This window comes from Belonocnema kinseyi, chromosome 9, assembly GCF_010883055.1.
Source record: "Belonocnema kinseyi isolate 2016_QV_RU_SX_M_011 chromosome 9, B_treatae_v1, whole genome shotgun sequence".
Lineage (NCBI taxonomy): Eukaryota > Metazoa > Arthropoda > Insecta > Hymenoptera > Cynipidae > Belonocnema > Belonocnema kinseyi.
In genome coordinates this window covers 80513681-80528845 of record NC_046665.1, presented here as the reverse complement: position 1 = coordinate 80528845, position 15165 = coordinate 80513681, and the positions used below count along the sequence as shown (strand labels likewise).

At 30.4% G+C, this 15165-nt stretch overlaps 1 protein-coding gene across 1 annotated transcript in view; it reads right to left on the bottom strand.

Moving 5' to 3' along the window:
* Positions 1–15165, bottom strand: part of LOC117179875 (long-chain fatty acid transport protein 4-like) — a 58285-nt gene that overhangs the window by 42157 nt on the left and 963 nt on the right. The gene's annotated exons all lie outside the window — the stretch shown is intronic.

Sequence of the window (15165 nt, the reverse complement as noted above, 5' to 3'; positions counted from 1 at the left end):
ACTTATTTACGGACTATTATTTGTATTATACTTGTTTGACGATTATACCGAAAATTTTGTTTGTTTTGACGTATTTCTAACGGCTTAGGAGATCTTTCTAGAAAGTTACAATTTTTATTTTTTTGAAGAAAATTTTTAAGGGTTATACTCGTTCAGACCCACCGAATCGGAATTTTTAAATTTAAAATAACTAATTTAATAATTACAAATTTTTCATTCATCAATTTCAATCTCATTTATGAGCCAAAAAAGGTTCAATAATATCAGCCAAGACAAGGCTCGACTTAAGACCAGTAAATGCCGTTTTACCTGTCAGGGCCATAAAAGTAAGACGAAGGCCTATGTCTCGACTCAGTGTTGAGACGCAGCCAGACATCGATGTCTTGGAGACGAACTAAAGGCATAACCAAGTCGAACTCAAGTCGAAGCATTTTTATTCGGGAAGTTAGTAAAAATATTAATCAATTAATTAAGAGGAACAATTTTGTACCATAAACTACTATTCATATCTTGACTCGTTTTCGACAAAATTGTCAAATCGTAGCCCTTATAGAGTTGTCCATGTCCACTTTTTGAAAATTTTGAACTATTATTATTTTTAGGGTCGGCACGGGTTGATCTTATTTTAAATCAATTTTTCCCTAAAATTTATTTCAGTAGTTGTTGAAATTATTAATTAAAATAGTGACGTTAATTAAAAGTGATAATTATATTACGCCATGTCCTTTTTTTCATTGCTATAAGTGGAAAATTGCCAACTTCGTAGTATATATGTTATATGAATAACCAAAGTTCAATTTGAAAAATAACAATGTTCAAAAATATATTTAGGGTTAACAGTAACCAAAGAAATATTTCGAAAAATTCAATAATTTGCAAATAACTCATCTAATTCTAGGTATGTAATACAACAGAATAATGTAAGCTATCATTCTGTTAAACTATTCTATTAAGAATTTCACTGTACGTAGTTCATTAAAAAATATTTTGTGGGCATGGCGTACTATAATTCTGAGAAAAAATTCATTTTTTATCCTAGATTACGCCATGCATAAAAAATACATTTTCCACATCAGCTAAAACATATTCATAATAGTATTAAAATCTGTACTAATATGTTCTTCATCATTTATTATTTTTGACCGATTAACTTATTTCGACATTTGATAACGTTTTTGTAGAGTATATTACTGATAAACTTTGAACCTTATTTTCTCAGTTTGACAGTCGAGGGACATTGCATGCTATAACTTTGGAGCGACCAAATGCCAAATGTAAAGTTTGGGTCTTCTTCTAGGAAATGAAATTTAAAAAAAAATATTTTGGAAAGCAAAATAATGGTAAAAGGTACATATAAGTACCTTTTAATTTTAAACAAAAAGCGAAGACCCGCATCTCGTGTAAAACCAATATCATCAATAAATGATTTTCTAACACCCTGCATTTTCTTTTTTAATGTTTTTAATTAAAAATCAAAAGTAAAATAAACATGTATTTTAGAAATAAGACATTGGAAATCTTTATATTGAAAACTTAGATTTTCAGAGACTTTGGGATCGCGGGATTTCAATGCTTTCAGAATCCTAGTTACCTCGTATTCAAAAAGATTTTTGAAGATTTCAGATTTCAAATAAAAAATTCAAAGAAAGTTATTCTTTGACAAAAAAGTGTAAACAGTTTCATTTTTTATGAAAAAGTACATTTTTATCAGAAGAAAGAAATTCGTCTGTAAAATAGGTTCTATCTAAAAGATTAATTTTCTAATAAAAATGACGAATTTTTAACCAAATACTTGAATTTTCAAGAAAATAGTTACATTTTCAATGAAGGATGAATGAGTTCTCAACGAAAAATGTAATTATTTTTGTCAAACTGTTAAGGTCACCTGGTGTCGAAAGTCCCTCTGGCCCACTTCATGGCTACGACTTTTTTATTCAAATTTTCTCGTCATGCTAAATTGCAATTTAACAAAAGAAAATTAATGTATCATAAAGTAGAGACATTAAGGTACATCCAGATAAATTTTACGACGAAATATCAGTCATTGGACCTTACATCGCGCTCTGTTTTGAAATGTTAGGAAATCATTTGAAATCTTTTGAAATTTTTAAAATTTCCTTTTAAAATTAATTTGTTATCACACCGCCATCACAAGTAGGATTTTAGGTACTGATTTTAGGTAATTAATATCACTTTCTAGCATGGGCCGTAAAATTTTTACTCGAAGATCCGGGTACACCGGATCGAGCACCAGGTAGTTTAATACGTATTTTACAAGAACTTTAAAAAAATTTAAATTTTGTGAATGAAGAAAAAAATTCTCAATGGTGGTTCGATTCGACGACACGGGTGCAACAAGTCGTGCACCAGGTAGTTTAGCACATATTTTACGAGAACGTTTTAAGAATTTAAATTGTGCCAACTGCCAAAATAACTACCAGTGATGAGCCAACAATCCGTGTGAACCGGATTGAGCAGCAGGTAGTTTAATATGTATTCTACGATAGTTCTTTTTGCTTTTGTAACAATTTAATGTTTTTAAACGTTCTTGTAGAATACGCACTAAGCTACCTGTTGCGCTATCCGGTCCACACGGATCGTCGGCTTATTGGAAGTTATTTTGGTTGTTGGAACATTTTAAATGTTGAAAAATTTCTCCTAGAATACGTGCTAAACTACCTAATGCACGACCCGGTGTACATGGATCATCGACTCAACATTGTTAGTTATTTTGGTTGTTGGAAAAATTAAAATTCTTAAAAAGTTCTCTAAGAAAACGTGCTAAACTACCTGGGGCAAGACCCGGTTTACCCGGGTCGTTGAGTCACCATTTTGGAATTGTTTTCGTTATTCACAAAATTAAAATTTTTTGTTAGTTCTCGTAGAATACGTAATAAAGTACCTGGTGCTTGATCCGGTGCACCCGGATGGTCAACTTATCATTAGTAGTTATTTTAGCACTTAGCGCGATTTAAATTCTTAAAAAGTTCTCGTCGAATACGTGCTAAACTACTTGGCAACGACCCGGTGCACCCGGGTCGTCGACTCACCATTTAGAATTGTTTTCGTTATTCTCAAAATATACATTTTTATTTTGTCAAATAGCACAATTTAAATTCTTAAAAAGTTCTCGTAAAATACGGGCTAAACTACCTGGGGCGCGACACGCTGCACCCGGCTTCAAATTATTTGAATATATCTTTAAACTTTCAAAGCTTGTAAATATTTTTTAATCTTACTCGAAGTTTTTCTAAAATGTTCTAATCTTACAAAATTTAAAAATATTTCTTCAAATTCGTTCACATTCTATTACGACATTTTTTTAGAAAGTTCTTTTAAATATTTTGAAATCTTTTTCAATTTTGGTTCAAAATTCAGTTTTTTAAATTCAATAATCTACATTTTGTTAATTTTTTTTTGAAATTTTCTCAAGATTAAAATTGTTTCTAAATCTTTTTAAAAGTTGCAAAAGTTCTAAATACTTTTTGAAATAAAACAGTTTTCTTAACAAAAATTTGAATCCTGTTAAAATAAAAAATTGTCTTTAAATATTCCAGATTCTTTTTCTAGATGTTTTGAAAATTTTAAAACCACAAATTAATTAATTAATATTATATGTATATAATATATCGTAATTTCATTTTTATTATCTCCTTTAAATAGTGACTAGGCTTACAAATTATAGTGTCGTAGCAAAATGTTAAGAACATCATTATTTCTCATTATTAAAAAATCATTTAAAATTAAAATGCTCTCTTTGATCAATATTTAAAATAAAATACTTGGAAATAAATTTGATCATAAAATAAAATTCCTTGTTCAGAAATTTTAATTTTTAAGATTGATGAAGCAGAAAATTCATAACCTTTATCAGTATATAAACAAACTAAAAACAGCAACTAAAATTCATATTCACGAAACTATGGTTTCCCCTTATTACGTAAATCTTTTGTTTTTCAATGGGAATAAGACAAGTATTTTACCGATTTAAGGAATTTTTTTACAAAGTTATGAGTAATTAAAGTTTTTAAATTAAAAATTCTCATTACTAAGAAATGCCAAATTTTTGTTAAAAGTGTGATATTTTTTATGTTATATAGGTATTTGCGTTTTTATTTCTGATTCTGCTAGAATTTTTTCGTCCTATTTCGAAATCCGCTGGAAAATTTCGAATAAATTCAAACTTGTCGAAATCTAGGTGGTTTATAAAAAATATTGAGTCAGTTTATTTAAAAACCTAAGCGTTTTTTTACTTGGTTTTTTCTAGCTTTATCTTACTGCAAAAAGTATATTCCACGATAGTCTGCCCTGTACCCATACCTGATAAAGAGAGATTTTTTACTGAAAAATAATTTTTTTTATAGCCAAAATGATAAAAGATACGAAAAAAGTCAATAAAAACAAAATTTTTGCCTAAAAAAAGTTTTTAAAAATATTTGTTGTCATTTTCCTCTATCTCGCTTTAATTTTAATATTTTTGTGAAAATGTGTATAAAAAATCTTTTAGGGTTTATTTTTTTTCGGTAATATATTTTTATGATGTAATGGAAAAGCAAAAGGAACTTAATTCAAGAGTAAGGAAATTATTGATTATTTCAAAAATACCGACGTCAGAGAAAAAAGTTTGAAACAAAAGTTATGCTAAAACTGTTAAATTATATGTTATTTTTGTTTTTTATGACACCATAAAATTGTATTGTTAAGAATAAATAAATCTACAAGTGTGGCAAAAACTGGCAAGAGCCATATTTCTAGTACTAGTTTACAGAAATAAATTTTTTCCTTTGACTTTTTTTCATTATGTGCCGTTTTAGCCAGAAATGTGAAATTAAGTTTATTACAAAAAAAATATCTCTCTTCTCTCCAAAGCGCGGACACAGGGTAGGAAATCATGGAATATACTTTTAGAATATACGTCTTAATAAACATTTTAATTTGTCTTGTGTCGTTTTTTCAAACATTCAATTTCATTATTCTTAATGTTATTTTTTACGAATAAAACGAAAACCACGCGTTTTATCAAAAAATTATTCGAAAACAATTTTTAGATTTTTTGGGTTGAACAACTTTTGTGAATTCATTCTCTCGTATCTTCTATCCATTAAACAAAAATTAAATTTTTCATTTTTAATGTTATTTTTCACGATTAAAATGCAAACTTCCTATCATATTAAAAAAAAAACATTCATAACCATTTTTTGGTCTACTTTCGATGAAAAAATGTTATCTATTTATTTTTTCTTAGCTTGTGTCGAGTGTTGAAAAATTTAATTCTTTCATTTTTAATGTTTATTATGAATAAAACAACCACAAAATGAAATATTTGATTTTTTATTATTTTTTGCGCCATCAACATTTGACTGAAAAATTTTTTGAAAAAAATTCAAAAAGTTGTTATGGTAACCTTGCAGGGCTATAGAAAATAACATTTTTCTTTTCGTATTTTTTTTTATATCGTACGTTATTTGGCTTAAAATGTCCATCATCGTGTGTTTTTTGGAATTTTGTAAATGCTAAAAGAGTGTACCAAAGGCCAATCACACATTATTAAAATCCTGTTTTTCGGATTCAGGGGGTCTCAAAACGTGGACTTTTTGACAAATACTGAAAGGGGGAGGGTCAAATTTTACAGAAATCTAATACCTTCTCTAATGAGAATGTAAAAATGATTTAATTGGTCTAGAATAATTTTTTTATAGTTCTGTTTTTGGTTTTAATTGTAAAAAATAGCATTAAAAACATAAACAAATTAAATGTTTTGAAAGCCCACACACGAGACGAAAAGGAAATTAGAAGACAAAAATTGTGGTGATGATAATGTACCCATGCAGCGGGCAGGTTGGTTTTTTTTACTGTTGATCATGTTTTTCATGATTAAAGCCAAAACTATGCATCCTGTCAAAAAGTGATTGATAACAAATTTGTAGATCTTTTTCAAATTCACATTTTCTGTCTACTCATCTTTCACCTTATTTTGCACATAGTTTGGCCGAAAAATGTAATTTTAGGATTTTCCATTATTTTTAATGCTGTCAAAATTTGAATTTTCAATTTTCAAGAAAATTCAAACAGTCATTAGAATAAGCTTGTAAGGCATTCAAAAAGAAACATTTTTCTTCTCTTGACTTATTTTCATATCGTACGTTATTTGGCTTGAAACGGACATTTTCGTCTGTTTTTTGGAATTTTGTATATGCTATAACTCTGGTAATTTTTAGTTTTATGAAAAAAGTCATAAAAATATATTATTTGACTTTTTCAATACTATAAATATCCGTACAGAAAATTTTCGAATTTTGAAAAAAGTGTTCTCAAAATATTCAAAATGCCCTTACTTCTAGATTTTCTATCCAAAATGTCTGCCGAAGGAACTTGATCTTTAGTTTAGGACACTAAAAGAGTGTACAAAAGGCCAATCAAATACAATAATTTTTTCCAAAGTTATCTTGCTCAAAGCCAGATGCTTAGCTAAAATACACACATATGCATGCATGCATGCATACATACATACATACATAGATACGCACATACCTTCTCTGATAAAAATGTAAAAATGTTGATAATTATATTATTTAAATTACTTTTCCGACCTTATACAATGTACAGTATGTGGATTGTACAGGGCCGCTTTAGGTCCGACAATCGCGACATGGTGTAATTGACTTTAGAAAGAAAATTCCGGCTAGCTCGGTCGTATGCCGGATTGGTAGCAATTAATAATAAGCATTCATATTACATGCAGCTCATGAAATTTTATTGTCTATTCTAGACCACATTTTAAATCAAATGACGCAATACATTTATGTCTAGAAAAATGATCATAACTTACTCAGAGAACAAAATGTATATGAGCATTTTTAGCGTAACTTTTTAAAAGTTCTGCGTTGCATAAGCGTAAGGCCGAACATTCAAAAGGTATTTAATGAATTTGAAAGACAAGTTCTTCCTTTCATGTGTGTTTTAACCTTACACAACTAATTACGTATATTATATAGAATCATATATACTACATACAATTAAATTGTTCTTGATACTGGAAACTCTTAGTATTTAGAATTTAGAAACAGTTCTAATCAAATTTCTTGATGTGCAGAATACAATAAAAGCACTTACATGCAAAGATAAATGTATTTCACTTTTTTACTTAATTCCAGAAAGCTCTTCGTATAGTTCCATTGACTCGAAAAATGATCAAACAAAAGCTAATCAAGTCTTTATTTAATCAAAAAGTGTTCCAGAGATTATAATCTTTTAATCACTAAACGAAATTTCGATTAGAGTTTCATTAGAAGTAAATCTCATTCTTTTAGCAGACACTGTTGATATCAAATCTAATAAAAAATTATTTGCTGGACTAGATAAAATGCTTTCATTTGTCTTTTTTTAATTCAAAATTGATGTACAAATTTTTAATAAGCCCCACAAAATTAAATTAAAACCATTTTCTCTGGCATAATAAGAAAAATGTGTTTCTAGTTAGTACTTTGATCTCTTTCTTAAAAAGTTGTATTAACGAGATATTGTATACATTGTTTTTGAAAACTTGATTTGTTTCGCAACTGCTTGAATATAACTTTTAATGGCTGTTTTCAGTACTCTTTATCTATTAATAAAGATTACTAATTTCTTACACAATTAGCTTTGTAAATTAAAATATAAAATTAGTAATTTAATTTCATGATCAAATTTATTTCTAATTTTTTAAAACTTTATTTATTAAAGAGAAGATTGTAATTGTAAGTGATTTTTTAAGATTGGGAAATATTTCTGTTTTAAAAATTTGTCTATATTACTATAATTGAAGCCTCGGCAGAGATAACGTTGTATCAAAAACTGATTAGTTATAATGTTTGTTTCATATTTAAGTTTGATACATTTTTGGTCGACTACATTAAACGATCTAGAGAATGCATTAATTTGACGCAAGTCTGTCCCAGTAAGTTTCTGCACGGGCAATAACATTTCTGGAAAATTTTTTAATGAATTAGGGTTTTATTTTATATAATTAATTTCAAGTTCTAAAGATTTTAAAATATGGCATAAAAGAATCTGGAATATTTAAAGATAATGTAGAAGATTTTAAAGAAAAAATTTTTATTTTGCAAGATTAAAAAATTTAAGTATAAATTCAAGTAAGCTTAAGAGATATTTAGAGGATTTGAACTGATTTCAAGATAGTGTCGAACTTGAAAAGTATTCTAGAAATCTAAAACGTAAATCTGAAACATAATATTTCGAGACCCTCTGAATCCTAAAATCAAATTTTTACGATGGCTTCTGTCTGTCTGTCCGTCCGGCCGTCCGTAAACGCGATAACTCTCGAAAAAATGAAAGGATTAAATCAATCTTTGACATACTTTTTTTCGGTCCTAAAAGAAAGGACAAGTTCATTAATCAGCCCTGTTGAATGAAAATTCAAAAAGTAAACGGATTTTAAACATTTTTGAGACCACTTTTTTCTCAATTTGAAAATTCTATGTACGGATATTTATAGTATTAAAAAAGACGAACCATTTATCCCAATGGTCTTTTTCGATAAGAAGAAAATTCTCAGAGTTATAGCATTTTCAAAATTTTAAAAACAATTGAAAATCAAATTTTTAAGTCAAACGCACAATATGAAAAAAAAATCAAGAAAAGAAAAATATTTCTTTTTGAAAGCCTCACAAGATCATCATAAGAAATTTTCGGATTTACTTGGAAAATCGAAAATTCAAATTTTGATTGCTCATAAAATAATGAAAAATAAACAATTCCATTTCGTGGTCAAACTACGCAGGATACGAAAAAAGGTTAATTAACAAAAACTGTGATCCCAAAAAAGATCTACAAGATCGTTAATAATTATAAACGAAGTGATTATAATCAATTCTTGATAGGACGCGTACTTTTTGTTTTAATCGTGAAAAATAACATTGAAAATAAAAAATAAATAAAAAATTTGTGGACAAATAACACAAGTTACGAAAAAAAATGATTTAAGAAAAATTGTTACCCAAAGAAGAGCTACAAATTTTGTTATGAATAATTTTTGATAGGAAACGTAGTTTTGGTTTTAATCATAAAAATGACAAATTCATGGAAAAAACGACAAAACGTATCAAAACAAATTGATAGAAAAGCTATTCACTTAAAAATAGATATAAATTTGTAATAATTTATTACACTCTCATCATTTATGATTGAGAAAGTATTCGAATTGCCCAAAACTTGATATCACAACATTCAAATTTTGAACCAAACGACGCAAAATATTTTTAAAAAAGTATAAAAAAGTCTTCAAAGCTTTTAAAAAATCCTACAAAATTTCTTAAGCATTTTCCAATCGGACTCGTAACTTTCTTTCTTCTTATCGTAACTTATATGCAGAAAATCGAAAATTCCAATATTACGCCAAAAGACGTGAGATTCGTAAAAATCTAAAAGAAGACTTTTAGGATATTTTGCTTTATTAATAAAAAATAATATGAAAACACAAATCCTATTCTTATTAGGAAGATACTCCAGGTGACCCTCGCCGATTTGATTCTCCCTGATATATGTTGTAGTACTTGAAAAGCTATAAGCGACACGTTTTTTATTTGCGGAAAAATACTTTAAGATGAGACTTACAATGCGAGATAGAGAAAAATGTAAGAAAAAAGTATTGTAGCTTTTTATTTATTTTTAGGTGTTTCAGAAACTATATATTCACAACGTCTGTCAAAAATGAAGCGCGCAGCGCGAGTGTCACGATAAGAATATGTACCCCAAAGCCTACAGAGCTTTGAGAAACTTAATATTTAACTATACTTAATTAAGTCGAAAATTCAGAATATGAAGACGCATATAAATACTGCGATCTAAAAGAGATCTTTTTGATAAAGTTTCATTCAAGCATTCAAAATGCAAAGAATGAAAATCCTGGTGCGAAGCGCGAGATTCAACAAACGCCCGCCTTAGGTGCGCTAAAACCTGCGAGCCGCGCGCGATGAGAATTTGCCAGCTAAGCAGGTAGATTTTTTTTTTAATACAAGAATGTGGTTGAAAATTATAAATTTTATGTTTAGAATTTCACTTTTTAAATAAAGAATCGTCCTTTTTGGTAGATCTGAAATGTTTATGATTTCTAATTAAAATATTTTTTAGTTAAAGTATCAACTATGACGTTTTTCGTTCAGAATTTATATTTTTGGATTGAAAATCCAACAACACTTGGTTGAAAGTTAAACTACTGCGATCGAAATCCATTTTCTGTTTGCAAAATAGCATCATTTGTTTAAAAATTTGTTTTTTAAACCTAAAATAAAACTACAACTCTATTTTTAATGAGATATTATCTTTCTATGTTAAAGTTTCATCTATTTTTCGTGAAAATCATCTTTTTTTGTAGAAAATTAATATTCTTGTAGAACATTTATGTATTTTGTTGAAATCTTTTGTTGAGAATTAATATTTTTGAGTTAAAAAATTAAACTGCTTTGTAAAAAACTTCTCTTTTGGTATAAATTGAATCTCTTTTTGTTAGAAATTCAATTAAATGAATTTTTCTTGAGAATTCAACTATTTTTTAGAAAATTCGTCGTCTTTCATAAGTGCAACTGTTTTTGGTTTAAAATTAAAATCTGTTTTTAAGAATATATCAATTATGTGTCACATTTTTTTGCTGAGAATTCACTTGTTTAGTTAAAAATTCAAATAGAGTGAACCCCGGAAATTTTACTGCGGATTTTACAGTTAATATTTAATGAAAATGAGAAAGAAAGTTTGATGTTACACGTTAAAATAAGTGTATTTCCTGCTGACGTACTTTTAAACGTTTTCGGGCCGTTGAGCATCTCGCTTCACATGAGAGCTTTCTCTTGAATAATCGGTCCAGAAAACGCTGTCGCTCGCTTGATTAAGCCATTCAAAGCCAACAGCATCGAAAAGCACATCACTTATTTTCACTGAAACATCTAGCAAAACACATGCAATGGGAAGCACGCACTTTCTACAATGTGAAATACATAGAGACGATTCGACTGTGTTTGAATGAAAGGTCTTATTTTTCATTACGAAATGATCGTACTCCCCCCCCCCCCTCTCTCTCTCTCTCTATCCAATACTTCTTCTTTGGTTTCTTTGTCGAATCCTAGAGCCTATTGGGGAACTATGGCAGCGCCATCAATTCAGGAGAAATTTCAATTTAAATCTAACATTAAAAAGAAATCTTATAGTAAATAATTAATTTTAAATCGTCAATATAAGGTTTTTGATTAAAATGAATTGATATTCACTGCTCTTTTTCATTAACATTGCTCCAATAATTTCGAGACACTACTTCGTGATATATATTCGCATGTCAGATGTGGCTGTTGCCAATGTCAAAGACAGGCTCATTCGATCACACAAAATAATCCGATCAATCCCATCGGCTTCAGTTGGCTTTAGACATAAAAGCCCAACTGTTCGTCGACGCGAGGTAGCCATCGTGCTTATTCGCTATTTGTGTGCCTACAGTTTCGAGTGAACTTTCGCCACATCATGACGCAGTCACATATTTAAGCCGTTAGAATACAGCGCATTACCGCAACGCTCCTGTTTTTTCACGTCTGAGTGAACACCGCACGTACCCCGCAGCTCCTGTCACCCGTATCCGATGCGCGTCATCAATTTTCGAAATCCCTAATTCCGGGGTTCACTGTATTTGGTTCAAAATGAATTTTTTATTGAAATTATGGTTAGATACGTGCCTCGAAAACATTATATTCATATGCAGCCTTAAAAACAAACAAATATTACTTTATAAAAACATTTCTGTGGCGAAATGTTGTCACAGGCTTATAGTGCCCAATATGTCGAAGGCATTTTTGGTTAGAGTTGGATTTTTATTTGATCATTTTGCACGGGGCTTTCCCGGTATATATCATCAGTCACGGACGCATTTTTATAATGCAATCAAGTGATCTGATGAGAGCAGTCTCTGCCCAGACATATTGGACAAAGCCTGGTTTTTAACCCATCATTGACGGACTGGGTTGCAGTCAAGTACACGATGGGGGGACCTACAGCTTAAGGTGGGTTCCGAACCACCAGAACCTCGGTAAAGGTACATTGAAAAATTTCTAGAGGTACCGGCTCAGGGATCGAACCCCGGACCTCTGAGGTGAGGTCCAAGTGTCTAACCAAATGAGCCACCGAGGCTCTTTATTATTAAAAAACATTTCAGTGGCGAAATATTGTCACAGGCTTATACTGCCTGATATGTCGAAGGCATTTTTGGTTAGAGTTGGATTTTTATTTGATCATTTTGCACTGGGCTCTCCCGGTATATATCATCAGTCACGGACCCATTTTTATAATGCAATCAAGTGATCTGATGAGAGCAGTCTGCCCAGACATATTGGACAAAGCCTGGTTTTTACCCCATCATTGACGGACTGGGTTGCAGTCAAGTACACGATGGGGGGACCTACAGCTTAAGGTGGGTTCCGAACCACCAGAACCTCAGTAAAGGTACATTGAAAAATTTCTAGAGGTACCGGCTCAGGGATCGAACCCCGGACCTCTGAGGTGAAGTCCGAGTGTCTAACCAACTGAGCCACCGAAGCTCTCCCACCGAGGCTCTTTATTATTATTATTATTATTATTATTATTATTATTATTATTAAATGATAGACTCTGCGCAGGACCTTAAGAAAATTGCTACTTTATGTTGCCAGAGAAGTACTTTTCAACAGAAAGAAAACCTTACCAATAAAAAATTTTGTTTAAAAAATGTTTTTCAACATTTTAAGGTCTCATTCTTTCATTAATTTTTTATTTTTAAAATCATGCCAGTATCATTTGATTACAACCGGAGATAAACCGATGATGATTAAAGTGTTTCAACACTTTTGCTATGATACAAGTTTTTTTTTAATACACCGAAATCCCGCTCGCAGTCATTCCGTTTTCAACCTTTCTAGAACGTCTGGCTCCGGCAGTTTCTCAGGAGAGCAGGGTGAGAGCGGTTGCAAAAGTTTAGTCAAGTATATTGCGCAATAGCATGCATTCCATTTGTAAACGGTGCATCATGACTGTTTACGTTTCGATCCCCCCGAATTCAGTCCAAGGTTATTTGAAGGCAACCCCCAACACTGGACTAAAAGCGAAAGTTTGGTGTAGTATACAAAAACCTCTTTAGATTATACAGTTCTCATTTGAGAGCAATATTTCATAATGATTTCGCCCTCAACTTTTTTAAGGAAAAAGAAGGATATTATATTTTAAATCGAGAAATTAAAAAAATAAGAATAAAAATAATTTTTTGAGAAAAGCGCGGAGAAAATTCTGCAAAAAAAGTCTTGTAATATAACCTTTTAATAACGTTTTCCGCTGAAAGAATATACAAACATTTGTAGATCCAACAGTTACAATTTTACCAAAAAATTTGAAGAAATGTTTTGATTTTATATTTAAATTTGAAGATTCCCTGAGTAATATAAGTTTCTTATCGCAATATTTGTTTGGCAATAACAAATTTTAATTGTGAAACAAAGCGTCCAATGATTATTTTATTCTTTGCCCGAAATATGCGCATGCTATGTAAGAATAATTTGCCGCAAAAAACTTTTTGTAATGTATCTTTACATTCACATAATTTATGATTGAGAAAGAATTATCCAAAATTTGACACCATAGTTTTTCAACGGATCTCCACGTTTGGAGACCCCCTGAATCCGAAAATCAAGTTTTGACGATGGCGTCTGTCTGCCTGTCCGCCCGGCTGTACGTAAACACGGCAACTCTCGAAAAAATGAACAGATCAAATCGATCTTTGGCACACTTGTTTTAGGTCCTAAAAGAAAGGATGAGCTCGATAACCAGCCATTTTAGATAAAAATTCAGAAAGTTAGAATATTTTAACATTTTTTTAACCGTTTTTTTATATTTAAAAATTGTATGTACTTCTATTCATAGTACTCATAAAGCCAAACAATTAATCCCGATGATTTTTTTTCGATAAAAAGAAAATTCTGACCCAAAAAAAAGATGAAAATGAGTAATAATTTATTACATTCTCATCATTTATGATTCAAAAAGTATGAGAATTGTCCGAAATTTGACACCATTACATTCCATTTTGGAACCAAACGACGCAACAGACGAAACAAATATCAAAGATAAATGATACCTTTTGCAAAATCTTACAAAATGTCTTTTAACCATTCTCCAATAGGATTTGTAATTTTGTTTTTATTTATCGTAAGTAATATGCAGAAAATCGAAATTTCCGATATTACGCCAAAAGATGCGACAAGTGAAAATCTAAAAGAAGACTTGTAGGATATTTTGCTTCATCCACACACAATAATATAAAACCATAAAGCTTTGAGCAACTTAATGATTAACTATACATAATTAAGTAGAAAGTTCAGAATATGAAGACGCATATAAATACTGCGATCTAAAAGAGATCTCTTTGATAAAGTTTCATTCAAGCATTCCAAATGCAAAGATTAAATATCCGAGAGCGAAGCGTGAAATTCAGCAAACGCGCGCCCTAGGCGCGCTGAAACGTCGAGCCGCGCGCGTAGCGCGATGAGATTGTATCTGCGAATGGGGAAGATTTTTTATATTAAAGTTGGCTTAGATTAAAGTTATATCAAATTTGGTTGATATAAACTTGAAAAGAAATATTTCATTCAAAAAGCGAAATATTTATTCTGCAAATTATATTTTTATTTCAAACACCTATATTGAATGAACATGCTTAATAAATGACAGAACTGCGACATTTTTGATGACCTTGCACAAGTGAGCTAGCTTTATTTCCAACAGAAAATATAACTTGATAAAGCCGCACAAATGACAGCTGTGCGCTATCTCTTTCTCTCTCTCTCTTTCTCTATATATACATATGGAGAATACATTCCGTTGTTTTATTTGTTCTCACGGCGACAAAGTTCGTTGTACCTTCAGTGGCTAGCAAACTCAACAAAGTTTCAAAATTAACCGTGTGCATATACATGTTGAGTTAACATTTACAAGCGATATTAAATCTGGGGTAAAACAATGTAATTGCACTGTTATTTTAATGAGAAATTTCCTTATGTGCGCAACACTCAGATAAAGCGCTTTTCATATACTGGCAGGAACAAAGTACACGGAAAAAATATTGCAATCCGCTATTATTATTATCATTATTACTATTATTTATGA